The following is a 14,689-nucleotide window of genomic DNA, read 5'->3' on the forward strand; positions in this document are numbered from 1 at the left end:
CTAATCCTCTCAATCTGGCACTAGCTTCCTTGGCTCTCGGACTGCTGAGTGAAAATTGTACCTCAACATGATGATTGAGGATCTGGGTTCGAAATGATTTTTAACCAGCTCAGCTATCTATCTGGTCAAAATATTGGGTGTCTGGAGCATCAGGTGAGCATAAACTTCTGATTAAACTCTTAAGTTTGTGTGCCACAAACTGTGAGCAGAATAATCGGTTTTTCTTCAGTTGTTTTTTCATTTACTACAAAAAAAATAACATAGCCTCTCAATATACTGGTCCCAGTTTTCTACTTCAGGGGCGAAATGTTCCAATTTCCCGATCAAAGGCATTTTAACATGCGCCTGTACCTTGCTTTTTCTTATCTTCAACACTCCATTCTCTTCCTCCTCTAACTGTGCACTGCGATCCCCACGGAACTAGGAAATTTCTACTCCTCCCTGGCTGCAAATGCTGATCCTTCCCAACATGGGATATGCACCCTTGCATTCAATTGGCTCCGCTTCCTGCCTCGACACTCCATAAGGTCCGGCCCGACCATGTAGCCCTCAGGGACCACGTTAACACAGTATCAAAAGCTGCTTTCAGTGTTTTACGCCACTTCTTTGGACAATCTGCCATTTCTTGCTGAAATTGTGAGAGTCCAGAATTTCAGGGCAAGAGATCCTGGTAAATGAGATGATGCTTTACTTCTCCATTTTTAAAAATTTGTAAAACTCTTACTGATCTTTTCCTCATCAGTTTAAACTTAATTCATGGTTAGCTTGGGTGTTTATTCTTTGCTTTTCTGAAGATGAGGAAACAACATGAAGATTATGTTGATGGATCAGTTAGCTGACTTAAATTGGCAAAGAACCTCTACTTCTTCCCCTGGGTTTTCAAAATTTACTCAGTCATTGGAAAAAAAAAGCACGGGAGCAAGGCCTTCAAATGTGAACAATGTGTCTCTCTGTAGATGCTGCCTGTTCAGTCATTTCAGCATTTTCTGTTTTTGTTTCAAATTACCAGCTTTTGACTTATTTATGGCAATAGTCTGAACCCAAAGAAAATACCTTTTAAAAAAAACTCAAATTCAATAATCCAAAACTGTTCCAAAATAGTCCTATACACTTGGTCGGCCTAACTATTTTATATAATATTACTTCCTTTGATATACTCTCTTTTCCTTTTTTATGCAGCTCAGCACTCCACATTCTTTTTTAAAGATGCTCGACCTTGAATTGATGGCTTGAAGAGCCTTTAATAGCCTCAAGAACCCTTTTCTCATCCATTTTAGTCAATGTCTGGAATTCTTCGGTTGTTCATGCCCCGCTGCTAACAGGAATGGAGAATTTGGCATTCAGCCAAATCTCTGTTCACTGCAGTGGGACTGGACAATCCCAGTTGCGAGTGAAGTTGGAGAATCTGGCCCGAAAATTTCCGTTAATTTTGTAATCCTTTGCCTCTAATTGAATTTATTTACATTTAACGATATTAAATTGTATCTGTCAGTTGTCTGTCCAGTTCCCGAAAGAAGCCAGGTCCTCCTCTAACTAATATCTTTCCTCATACCGCCATTTTAAAAAAAATGTTGAAGAATAATGCTACCACCACAAAATCCTGTAGTATTCCACTTGCATCTTGCTCCAGAATATTTTGTTTTCATATGTACCCTAGTACCCGGCCAGTATTCAATCCATTTTAGTACATGCCACTTTACCTTTAAAGTTTATTTATTAGTCACAAGTAAGGCTTACATTAACACTGCAATTAAGTTAATGTGAAATTCCTCCAGTCATCACACTCCGGCGCCTGTTTGGGTCAATTCACCTAACAAGCATTTCTTTCAGACTGTGGGAGGAAACTGGAGCATCCGGAGGAAACCCATGCAGACATGGGGAGAACATGCAAACTCAACACGGACATTGACCCAAGCCGGGACTCGAACCCAGGTCCCTCGCACTGTGAGGCAGCATGTATTATTGCCAAAGTGTTAACTGCTTTCAACACTACTCCAGAGTTGAAAGTGTCAAATATGTTTCTCAAGATAGTTACCCACTGTAGAAAAAATAAATGTGTTTATGTTGTTGCGAAGTTAGGAGTCAATTTTCAAAGTAATTTTGGTTTCACTTACCAGTTTATTGATTTATTCATCAGTTTCTAAAGATCAAACTCTCCAGAGCAGAATTCAAACAACACAGGGACCTTCAGACTGTCAAATACACCTATTCATGGAATTCCTCGTGCCAATTTATAAACCTTTTGCTTTAGTGCAACGTCAAGTTGGAATTGGATTATAACACTGTAATTTCAAATACTGTGCATTACCCACAAGATCAAATTTTTAAAAATCATAATATATGGATGGAGAGGGAATTTTTGCCACATTATGGAAATATGAGTTAAATGGCTTTGTGATGTTTATGACCAGGTCCAAAAACATGTGTTACGACATGTAGGGTGTGATCTGAATGAGTGAGAAAAAAGCAGAGAAGGGAGTCAGTTTTTTTTTGGCAAGCTGCAAATCGCAATTTTACAGCATTCAGTTCAAAAAAGGAGCCCAGATGTGATTCTCACCAGTAAGGGAAGAGTCTAAACTCACCAGTGAAACCAGCTGCAGAGCACTTGAGGTACCAGTAAACTGCGAGATCTGCCACCCCACCGCAGACATCAGACCCGCCCTGCTGATCGCTCCCTGTGTCAGTGCTTCCACTCCTCCCAGCCATAACCCCCCATCTGCATAGTTCTCCTCCCCATCAATCACCTCCCCATCTGCAGAGTTTCCCTTCCCCCTGCAAATCGCCACCCTTGCCAATCACCACCGTTGCAGAGGGAGAAAACATTGGGGAGGCTGAAAACGGCTGAGTCGGGCATGTTAATGACATCTAAAGATCACCACCCACCTTGCAGAGTTCCCCGCCCATCGCCGATCACTACCGCTGCAGATCTCCCTCCCCCACCGCCAGTCACCACCTCTGCAGAGCTCCCCCCTTCCTTGCAGAACTCTCTCCCTGTCCTGCAGAGCTCCTCCCTTGCCTACCCCCATCATAGCTCCACCCCCCACTCAGGCCCCACCCTCTTGACACTGTCCTGGTGGGTTTTGGTGGCCCCGTCCACGGTACCCCCGCTGAGATGCCCCACAAGAGCTCAGGAAACCTTGGAGGAAAGCTCTGAGGAAATCTCTGAGGCCAATTGACATAGGCTTCCATCACACAATTCACCAGCACAGATACTATCACCACAGTAGAACAGGTTAGTGGTGAGGCTTCTAGGTCGCTCTGATGTACATGATACATCAGTTGTAAATTGGGTGGAGGCGGGAACATCCAAGGTCTTGGGGTTTGCGGAGGTCTGCCGGAGGCAAGGAATCAGTTGGCCCCTTGGCAGGTGCCGGGCCACTGCGATTAGTCCTCCCTAAGCTGCTGGAGGTGCAGCAGCAGAGCAGGGGAATGCAGGAGGATCTGTCAGCAATACTGCAGCAACTGCGAGGCTGTTGGGAGGAGTCCCAGAGACTGCAGATACAGGAGATATTGCCAGCATTGCATGGTACCCAGGCCAGCACTGCAAGTGTGGTCCGCACTGGAAAGCCAGGGGCAGGAAATGGTCACCATGGGTGGCAGTATCCAAGGCATAGCTGAGTCACAGCAGTTCATGGCTCTGGGCCTGGAGATCATGGCCCAGTTACAGTAGGCCATGGCTGCAGAGCTTGGCCCAGACGCAAAAGGCCATTGCTAAGGCTTACACACCATGGGATGCTGGAGCCAGGTGACGCTGGAGCTTCTGGAACTCAATCCAGCTGCTCTGCCATCTTATGGAGTGACCAGGGGTCCATTGGCACCCTGAAGGAGGAAGAAGGGCTGGAGCCTGTGACGGGGCCTTCCACCCAGGAGACACCGGCCAACACTGGTGCATCTCATGAGCTGAGGGATAAACAAGGTGGCACTGCTGCGTCTGTGACACCAGAAAGTTGGCTGGGGCACTCCAGGTGCAGGCTGTCCTGGGGATGACCGCCAAGGGCATCACAGGTCATGGAGCACAGAACGCAGCTGGCCGCCTCCACCTCTAATGTGCAACCTGGGGGGACACCTAGACACAGTGGTAGGCCACAAATAAATTAAGCAGTTGTAGGGTCACCAAGAGGATATGGATGAAGGACTTCACTCATTAGGTTTAGGAAATTAGGCACTGTTTAGAATCACGTCCACCTGCTTTATTGTTCTGTTCGGCTCAGAAGGGAAAGGGGGGAGAGGAGTAGAGGATTAGTCATTGGGGACTCCATAGTTAAAGGGACGGATAGGAGATTCTGCGGGAACGAGAGAGACTCGCGGTTGGTGTGTTGCCTCCCAGGAGCCAGAGTCCGTGATGTCTCGGATTGTGTTTTCGATATCCTTAAGGGGGAGGGGGACCAGCCCAAGTTGTGGTTCACATAGGCACTCAAGACATAGGTAGGAAAAGGGATGGGGATGTAAGACAGAAATTCAGGGAGTTAGGGTGGAAGCTTAGGGCTAGAACAAACAAAGTTGTTATCTCTGGTTTGTTACCCGTGCCACGTGATAGTGAGGAGAGGAATAGGGAGAGAGAGCAGTTGAACACGTGGTTACAGGGATGGTGCAGGAGGGAGGGATTCAGATACCTGGACAATTGGGGCTCTTTCTGGGGTAGGTGGGACCTCTACAAACAGGATGGTCTGCACTTGAACCAGAGGGGTACCAATATCTTGGGGGGGAAATTTGCTAATGCTCTTCGGGAGGGTTTAAACTAATTCAGCAGGGGGGTGGGTACCTGAATTGTAGCTCCGATGTACAGGAGGTTGAGAGCAGGGACAGGAATGGTTGTTGCAGGTTCCGGGGTTTAGATGTTTCAGTAAGTGCAAGGAAGGTGGTAAAAGAGGGAGAAGGTGTGGCATTGTTAGTCAAGGACAGTATTACGGTGGCAGAAAGGACATTTGATGAGGACTCATCTACTGAGGTAGTTTGGGCTGAGGTTAGAAACAGGAAAGGAGAGGTCACCCTGTTGGGAGTTTTTTATAGACCTCCGAAAAGTTCCAGAGATGTAGAGGAAAAGATTGCAAAGATGATTCTGGATAGGAGCGAAAGTAACAGGGTAGTTGTACTGGGGGACTTTAACTTTACAAATATTGACTGGGAAAGCTATAGTTCGAGTACTTTAGGGGGGTCGGTTTTTGTCCAGTGTGTGCAGGAAGGCTTCCTGACGCAGTATGTAGATAGACCAACAAGAGGCGAGGCCACATTGGATTTGGTACTGGGTAATGAACCAGGCCAGGTGTTAGATTTGGAGGTAGGTGAGCACTTTGGTGACAGTGACCACAATTCGATTACGTTTACTTTAGCAATGGAAAAGGATAGGTATATACCAAAGGGCAAGAGTTATAGCTGGGGGAAAGGAAATTATGATGCAATTAGGCGAGATTTAGCTGGCATAGGTTGGGGAAGGAAACTGCAGGGGATGGGCACAATTGTAATGTGGAACTTGTTCAAGGAACAGCTACTACGCGTCCTTGATAAATATGTACCTGTCAGGCAGGGAGGAAGCAGACGTGTGAGGGAACCGTGGTTTACTAAGGAGGTTGAATCTCATGTGAAGAGGAAGAAGGAGACTTATGTTAAGATGAGACGTGAAGGCTCAGTTAGGGCGCTTGAGAGTTATAAGTTAGCCAGGAAGGACCTAAAGAAAGAGTTAAGAAGAGCCAGGAGGGGACATGAGAAGTCTTTGACAGGTAGGATCAAGGAAAACCCTAAAGCTTTCTATAGGTATGTCAGGAGTAAAAGAATGACTAGGATAAGATTAGGGCCAGTCAAGGACAGGAGTGAGAAGTTGTGCGTGGAGTCTGAAGAGATAGGAGAGGCACTAAATGAATATTTTTCGTCGGTATTCACACTGGTGAGGGACAGTGTTGTTGAGGGAGTACTGAGATGCAGGCTGTTGGACTGGATGGTATTGATGTTCATAAGGAGGAGGTGTTAGCTATTTTTACCCTTTCCAGAATTGCTAAGTCCCCTGGGCCGGATGGGATTTATCCTAGGATTCTCTGGGAGGCTAGAGAGGAGATTGCAGAGCCTTTGGCTTTGATCTTTGTGTCGTCATTGTCTACAGGAACAGTGCCAGAAGACTGGAGGATAGCAAATGTTGTCCCCTTGTTCAAGAAGGGGAGTAGGGACAACCCTGGCAATTGTAGACCGGTGAGCCTTACTTCTGTTGTGGGCAAAGTATTGGAAAGGATTATAAGAGATAGGATTTATAATCACCTAGAAAGGAATAATTTGATTAGGGATAGTCAGCACGGTTTTGTGAAGGGTAGGTCGTGCCTCACAAACCTTATTGAGTTCTTTGAGAAGGTGACCAAAGAGGTGGATGAGGGTAAAGCGGTTGATGTGGTGTATATGGATTTCAGCAAAGCGTTTGGTAAGGTTCCCCATGGTAAGCTTTTGCAGAAAATATGGACACATGGGATTGAGGGTGATTTAGTGGTTTGGATCAGGAATTGGCTAGCTGTAAGAAAACAAAGGGTCGTGGTTGATGGGAAATATTCATCCTGGAGTTCAGTTACTAGTGGTGTACCGCAAGGATCTGTTTTGGGGCCACTGCTGTTTGTCATTTTTATTAATGACTTGGATGAGGGCGTGGAAGGATGGATTAGTAAATTTGCAGATGACACTAAAGTCGGTGGAGTTGTAGACAGTGCGGAGGGAAGTGGCAGGTTACAGAGGGACATAGATAAGCTGCAGAGCTGGGCTGAGAGGTGGCAAATGGAGATTAATACGGAAAAGTGTGAGGTGATTCACTTTGGAAGGAGTAACAGGAATACAGAGTACTGGGCTAATGGTAAGATACTTGGTAGTGTGGATGAACAGAGGGATCTGGGTGTCCATGTGCATAGATCCCTGAAAGTTGGCACCCAGGTTGATAGGGTTGTTAAGAAGGCGTACGGTGTGTTAGCTTTTGTTGGTAGAGGGATTGAGTTTCGGAGCCAGGAGGTCATGCTGCAACTGTACAAAACTCTGGTGCGGCCGCATTTGGAGTATTGCGTACAGTTCTGGTCGCCGCATTATAGGAAAGATGTGGAAGTGTTGGAAAGGGTGCAGAGGAGATTTACCAGGATGTTGCCTGGTATGGTGGGAACATCGTATGAGGAAAGGCTGAGGCACTTGAGGTTGTTTTCGTTAGAGAGAAGAAGGTTAAGAGGTGACTCAATAGAGGCATACAAGATGATCAGAGGATTAGATAGGGTGGATAGTGAGAGCCTTTTTCCTCGGATGGTGTTGGCTAGCACGAGGGGGCATAGCTTTAAATTGAGGGGTGAGAGATATAGGACAGATGTTAGAGGTAGGTTCTTCACTCAGAGAGTAGTAAGGGCGTGGAATGCCCTGCCTGCAGCAGTGGTGGACTCGTCAACGTTGAGAGCGTTCAAGTGGTTATTGGATAAACATATGGATGATATTGGAATAGTGTAGATTAGAGGGGCTTTAGATTGGTACCACTGGTCGGTGCAACATTGAGGGCCGAAGGGCCTGTACTGCGCAGTTATGTTCTATGTTAAATATCACAATGTTACTGCACTATCAATGTTATTAACCCCACAGCTGTTACTAATCTATCTGTTATTTGCCTTGCACAGGGAGCTCAGAGAATCATTCTGCACAGGAGAGGCCCACCAAGTATGTGATGCCCATTTCCCAGCGCCAGTGCCAGACCCCTGACTCCTGTGGGTCTCAAAGCACTAATCCCAAACTATCCCATTGTGTCACACAACCTGGCATGGCATTCCCAGCAACTAACCCCCCCCCCCGCCCCCCGGCTCCACGCTCACGGCAATGACCCGGATGGTTGAGTCCCTGACCCGCATCCAAATGTAGATCATAGTCACACTTGTGTGGCACCGGGGCTACATCACAGCGTGCCATATAGCGAGTTGTCATCACATTCCTGCCTGGACCAGTAACTCACTAATACGGCCAGCCGAGGCTCAGTACTTTGGTGTCATGTCAGTGGGACCCATGGCGGGTGATGTGGACAAGGTTAGGGTGCGGGGGGGTGGTGGGTGCGGTTGCATGCCCCCAGTCGTTGAATGTTGTGACGGCAATGAGGGTCTCCCTCCCTGCACTGCCGTACCGGACACTTGCTGCAGCATGTCCTCCAGCTCCTTCTCCTCCGCATCTTCATGGGCCCTCTCCTCAGGGACTTCTGCCTCGTTGCTCTCTTTTTGGAGGCAGTCTCCCCGCTGCTGTGCCATCTACAGTGGAGCGCACAGTAAACATAATGATGCGGGAGACTATCTGGGGCCCTGCCAGAACGGTCCACGCAGTGGGACTGCATCTTCAGGAATCTGATGCACTGTTCAACGATGGACCGGGTGGCAGCATGGGCTTCATTATAACGGGTCTCACTGGCATCATCAGCCAAGCCCTTAGCGGATAGCCTTTGTCTCCCACCAGCCAACCCTAAAGACTGGGCTGGTCCTTGAAAACCCCTGAGATGTCAGAACTCCGCAGGATGAAACTTCCGTCTACGGACCCCGGATGGCATGCAGACATATATCTTGTATCGCAAACCAGCTGAACATTCAGGGAAGGGAACCCCTTTCTGTTGACGAAGCACTGTGCTTGACGTTTTGGGGACCACAGGGTGACGTGTGTAGAAATCAGTAGCACCCTGCACATTCGGCATGGCAGCAAAGCCTACAGCCCAGGCTTTCTGCTGGGCCTGGTCCACGTTGAAATTCATGCACTGGCCTGCCAGGGCAAACGGCATCCGTCACCTTGCGGACGCACTTATGGACCGAGGACAGGGAGATCCCACAGATCTCCCTGTCGCTGGTAGCCCGAAAGGACCTGGTAGCGTAAAAGTTTAGGGCCGCCATAACCTTCACTGCCACCCAGAGTCGGAGTCTCTGCGACTCCGCGAGGACCTGACACAGGTGCCCACTGTCTCCTTGATGTACATGTTTTGCTTGTTTCGGTAACCTTGCCTGGGGCAGACCCGATGACTACAAGTGCAGCTCAGATGTGCTCACTCCTCATTGTTTTGTGGAGAGGCTTCCAATCTAGTTTCTTACCGCCTCTGACTCCAATTGCCTTTCTTGGCAGCAAATGGGAAATGGGAGTTATCTGATGGGGATTTTGTTCTGTGGTATGGGGATTGCTGAAGGCTGAGGATGTTACTGTCTATGGACCCCTGATTCTCCTGGGCCCCTTTTTCCACATTTTCGCAGTTCTACGGCTTTCTTGAATTCCACCTTTGGTTCAGCCAGTAACTTCCTTTAGGTCGCAATATTATTAATTCCATGTACTAAATAATCCGTTAAGTTCCCGAAGCCTAGCCCGTAATCAGTGTTCTGCCAATTTCTGCAGTCTCATCAAGAATTCAGTGACTGGTTCCCCAGGAAATCTCATTGCCATGTTAAACCTGTAGCGTTGCAATAGGGTCATAATGGTCTGATACCATATCTACCAATTCGTCAAGAGATTTTAATTCTGGGGCTGCCAGGTAGGTTAAACTTTTTATGATACTGAAAGTCAGGGCCCCACAAGCAGTCATGAGGATGACTGTGGGTCACCTCTTTTGATCTTGTTCGTTCAGAAGAAATATCTAATTCTTTTGGTGTATCATAGAATCATAGAAACCCTACAGTACAGAAAGAGGCCATTCGGCCCATCGAGTCTGCACCGACCACAATCCTACCCAGGCCCTACCCCCATATCCTTACATATTTTACCCGCTAATTCCTCTAATCTACGCATCCCAGGACACTAAGGGGCAATTTTAGCATGGCCAATCAACCTAACCCGCATATCTTTGGACTGTGGGAGGAAACCGGAGCACCCGGAGGAAACCCACTGGGGTCAATCCTCCACACCCGCATCATAAGCTTCCAGTTTCCGAAACAGTGGCATTTTCAATGTCTCCCCTCCACTGTCTTACCGGATTCATTGAAAGACAAGGCTGTCCGAAACTTTTCAGTGGTGGGAGCAGGTACGATAGCGGTATTTAAGGGGAATCTAGACGAATACATGAATAGGATGGGAATGGAAGGATACGTACTCCGTAAGTGCATCCAGTTTTAGGTAGGTATCATTGTTGGCGCAGGCTTGGAGGGCTGAAGGACCTGTTCCTGTGCTGTATTGTTCTTTGTTCTCTTTGTTTCTCATCGTCAATGTAATGACTCAGGAAGCCTGATTGGAAAGGAACCCGGCGGGGCCAGTGTGAGCGCAACAAACCCATTTTTGCCCGACATCTGATTCTTGGAGCCATTGCGATTCTCGCTGGAAGCTAGCAGGCCTGGAGGAACCCCCCCACAGTTCCAAGTCTGTCTGAGTGTTGGTGAGTGATCAGTAATGAACCTTGGCTAAATTTCCTCCTTATACTCGGCACAAATGTGAATTGTACTAAATCAAACCTGGGTATCTCTGGCCTGATCTACTGAATAATTGAAACAATCCACAACCTGAGCCGGGATTTTATGGCCCCTCTCCCCGGTGGAATATTACAGTTCCTCTGAAGTAAATGGCAATTTAAATATCCCTCTGCATCTGCCCAGGGGAGACGCATAAAATCCTGGCCCCTATTTTAGCTAGATATTCATCCAATCCAGCTACTTTCAAAACAAGTAATCAAAAGAGCATTAACTAGCTTTTAATGAGCCCCTATTCCACATTACTGTGCTGTAGAGAAAAAAATATTGGCCTTTCTCATGTTTTGCTGTTGTCACTCAAGATGTTGGGGGACATGTCATGATGACAGGATGTCAAGTTTAAGATGTCTGTTTCTAAACTATGTCTAGCTAGCATAAAATGATAATTCCAGCAAGATGAGTGTTACAGCAAATGCATAAACATGGTAATCAAGAATGCATTAATGATTTTGTTATATCAGATGTAAGAAAAAAATTGTTACTAAATCTTTAGAATATTCAGGGAAAAGCCTCAGTTCAACAAATATTCCTTTATAATTAGCCTTATTATTTTTTGATTGATTATAATACCCAAAAACCTTTTGAAAATTACATCATTCATTATGCACAGGCTTCTTCTAAAAACGTACATTCTCATACATTTATTTCCATTTAAAAAAAACCCTCCTGCCACTTCTAAGCCAATGCTTTCAAATCCTTTACATGCAAATAACCCCTCAAAAACTGGTTATCTGGCCAAATGTTATGGGACAATTTTAACTCCCTGGAATGGGTGATTGAAAATGTTAAAAATGGAAAACCAGTCCCCAGCCTGTATGAGAGTGCTTACTTCCAGTTTAACCAAGCTTGATTATGGGATGGGGAGGATAAGTAATCTGCTGTCAAGGTGGGTCAATAATTTTAATATATTAACAAGGCTAAATACTTCAAATTTTAGCAACCGTGTGGATTTAACAACTGGGGCCATTTCCCAAGACACAGGAACCCTGTAGCTTAAGGGAGGCAAGAGCTGTCAGCAGCAACAGGTGACTGCCTTTTTAGTACTACTTGTTGTCTGGAGGATCAGGAGTGCTTCACTCAGACCACCCAAATTAACCAGATCTTCCATCCTCCCAATGATCCTATGCTGAAGCCCCCATGGTCTGATGCCAACAGTTCCGGAACATGTTGACAACCCCACAATTTCTTCCCCTTTATGATTTCCTGCTCCACTAGGGATGTAGTTCCCCACTCGAAATAAAATAAAATTCTAAGTGTGGAATTTTATGGCCCCCCGCGTCAGCGGGATCTTCCAGCCCTGCTAAAGTTAATGGCTTTTTGAATTGCTTATCACATTTTCTGGCTCTACCCCCACCCACAAAAGGACTGTAAAATTCACCTGATGACTTCCCTATGTTAAAAAAACTCATTCACTACATTTAAATTCCTTCAACAATTCAATTCCTTATAAAAAAAACAAGCACATCAATTACTTTATAACCACCTAGAACTGTCAATCAAACTGGCGGCATGGTGACACAGTGGTTAGCACTGCTGTCTCACAGTGCCAGGGACCCGGGTTTGATTCCCAGCTTGGGTCACTGTCTGGGCAGAGTCTGCACGTTCTCCTCGTGTCTGCCTGCATTTCCTCCAGGTGCTCCGGTTTCCTCCCACAGTCCAAAGATGTGCAGGTTAGGTGGATTGGCAATGCTAAAATTGCCCCATAATGTCAGGGGACTAGCTAGGGTAAATACATGGGGATAGGGCCTGGGTGGGATTGTGGTGGGTGCAGACTTGATGGGCCGAATAGCCTCCTTCTGCAATGTAGGATTCTATGATTCTCTCTCTCTCTTCCCCTCTCCTTCTTCTCGCTCCTCTCTCTCACCAGCACCCCCCTCCCCCGGCAAACAAACTTTACTCAGAACTCTTACTCCTGTGTGGTTCAACTAAATTCTAATCAGTACTCCAAAGTGAAAGACAATCAACAGCATCCACAATGTCTATAAACTGCACTTAATGTGGACATATGTACAGGGCGTAAATATACCCACATGCTGTGATCAAATACTAAACTCAGTTTATAGCAATAGGCTGAAATCTTTTGGTTTTCTGATTAATGTTTACATTGCATAGAATGGTGATGTGGCTTTTATTCCCACTAACAACTCTATCCATGGCCTATTTTAAGAGAACAAAAAGCTATAGCTTACTGCCACTCAATTGAAGAGAGCTGGTTAAGGATCGTTCCCCCCCAGACTTTTCCCCATACCTGGTACTTCACTGGAAACAAACTTCGATTAGAGAGTATAATCTTCACAGGGTCTTTCTCCTGAGCCCTCTCCTGCTGGTTGAACTGAAATAAGTTGAAATGTTTTCTGGTAGTAGAACTATGTGGTTACCGACTGACTCAGGCGATATGTTTGTGATTGGCTGTTGGCTGGCATTCTTTGAATTCCCCTTAGCATCATGCAAATAGATTCTGTCTTGAAATTGCTTGCAAACTGGAACCGGGCCAAGCTACAAATCTGTTGACGTGGCTGCTGACCACCAAAGACAATGACTGTTGACAACTCTTGGCTTTTCAGGAACTTTGGGAAATGTGAGGGGAATTTCAGTGTAGACATTTCTTCATAGGTTCCTCCTTAATTAAATGCAAAATACTGCGAATGCTGGAATCTGATACAAAAACAGAAAATGCTGGAAAATCTCAGCAGGTCTGACAGCATCTGTGGGGAGAGAATGGAGCCAACGTTTCGAGATGACCCTTCATCAGAGATGAGAACATGAGAACATAAGAACTAGAAGCAGGAGTAGGCCAATTGGCCCCTCGAGCCTGCGCCACCATTCAGTAAGATCATGGCTGATCTTTTCATGGACTCAGCTCCACTTACCCGCCTGCTCACCATAACCTTTAATTCCTTAACTGTTCAAAAATTTATCTAATCTTGTCTTAAAAACATTCAATGAGGTAGCCTCAACTGCTTCACTGGGCAGGGAATTCCACGGATTCTCAACCCTTTGGGCCCGATTTTACCATTTTCATTCTAAGTGCTGAATCTGGGTGTAATTCAGATCCGACTTGGAAATCTGTTCCCAGGCGCCCCCATACGCACCTAGCCTGAAAAAAAATCGCGAGTCTGAATTGCACTGTAGGTGCGGGGCTTATCGCGCCTGAAACGATCGGAGCTCTGAACTGCGCATGCGCAGTGAGAAAAAAAAGAAAAACGCACCCCTGTCACATCGATCCCGAGTCATAAAAAGCGGATAAAGCGGCCCGGGAGCGAAAAGCGGGAGCGATGGCCCTCACAGACATCCTCCCATCCCCCGCATCATAACTGTCCCCCTTATCGCCCCCCCCCCCCCCCCCCCCCCCCCCCACCGATCCGAGTCAGAGAGCCATTGAAAGCTCTGAACTTACCTCTTCAGAAGCTGTCGCGCCCGAAACAGACCTTTGCCGAGTATGTCTGTTTCGTGCCGTATCTGGACACACAAACGCGATGGTAAAGGGGGAAATGCTGGTAATGTTGGGCGGGCAGCCCATTAATTCAATTTAAATACATGCAAATGCATTTAAATCGCCATTGCGCCCATTTTGGGCGCGAATCAGATCGCGGCAATTTTCGGGCCTTGGTAGAGTGGCCATCTGCACGGACGTGGGCGCGGATCGCGTTAATGGCCTCACACCCGACTTTACCAAGTTTTTGCGCCCGATGCAATGGTAAAATCGGGCCCTTTGTGTGAAGAAGTTCCTCCTCAACTCAGTCCTAAATCTGCTCCCCCTTATTTTGAGACCATGCCCCCAGTTCTGGTTTCATCTGCCAGAGGAAGCAACTTCCCTGCTTCTATCTTATCTATTCCCTTCATAAGCTTTGACAAAGGGTCATCTGGACTTGAAACATCAGCTCTTTTCTCTCCTTACAGATGCTGCCAGACCTGCTGAGATTTTCCAGCGTTTTCTCTTTTGGTTTCAGATTCCAGCATCCGCAGTAATTTGCTTTTACCCTTCATAATCTTACATGTTTCTACAAGATCTCCCCTCATTTTTCTGAATTCCAATGAGTATAGCCCCAGTCTACTCAGTCTCTCCTCATAAGTCAATCCTCCGGAATCAACCTAGTGAATCTCCTCTGTACCCCCTCCAATGTCAGTATATCCTTTCTTAAGTGAGGAGACCAAAACTGTACACAGTACTCCAGGTGTGACCTCACCAGCACCTTATACAGCTACAACATAACCTCACTGTTTTTAAACTCCATCCCTCTAGCAATGAAGGACAAAATTCCATTTGCTTTTTAAATTAC

The 14,689-nt window shown here is 46.5% G+C and overlaps 1 long non-coding RNA gene across 1 annotated transcript in view; it reads right to left on the bottom strand.

Moving 5' to 3' along the window:
• LOC144492297 (uncharacterized) overlaps window positions 1-12,768 on the bottom strand; it is a 30,304-nt gene extending 17,536 nt beyond the window's left edge. The window contains exon 1 of the long non-coding RNA XR_013497580.1: window positions 12,658-12,768. This is a non-coding gene — a long non-coding RNA (uncharacterized LOC144492297). The remainder of the gene's footprint in view (window positions 1-12,657) is intronic.
• Between the last annotated feature and the right edge of the window lie 1,921 nt (window positions 12,769-14,689).

This window comes from Mustelus asterias, chromosome 4, assembly GCF_964213995.1.
Source record: "Mustelus asterias chromosome 4, sMusAst1.hap1.1, whole genome shotgun sequence".
Classification (NCBI taxonomy): Eukaryota; Metazoa; Chordata; class Chondrichthyes; order Carcharhiniformes; family Triakidae; genus Mustelus; species Mustelus asterias.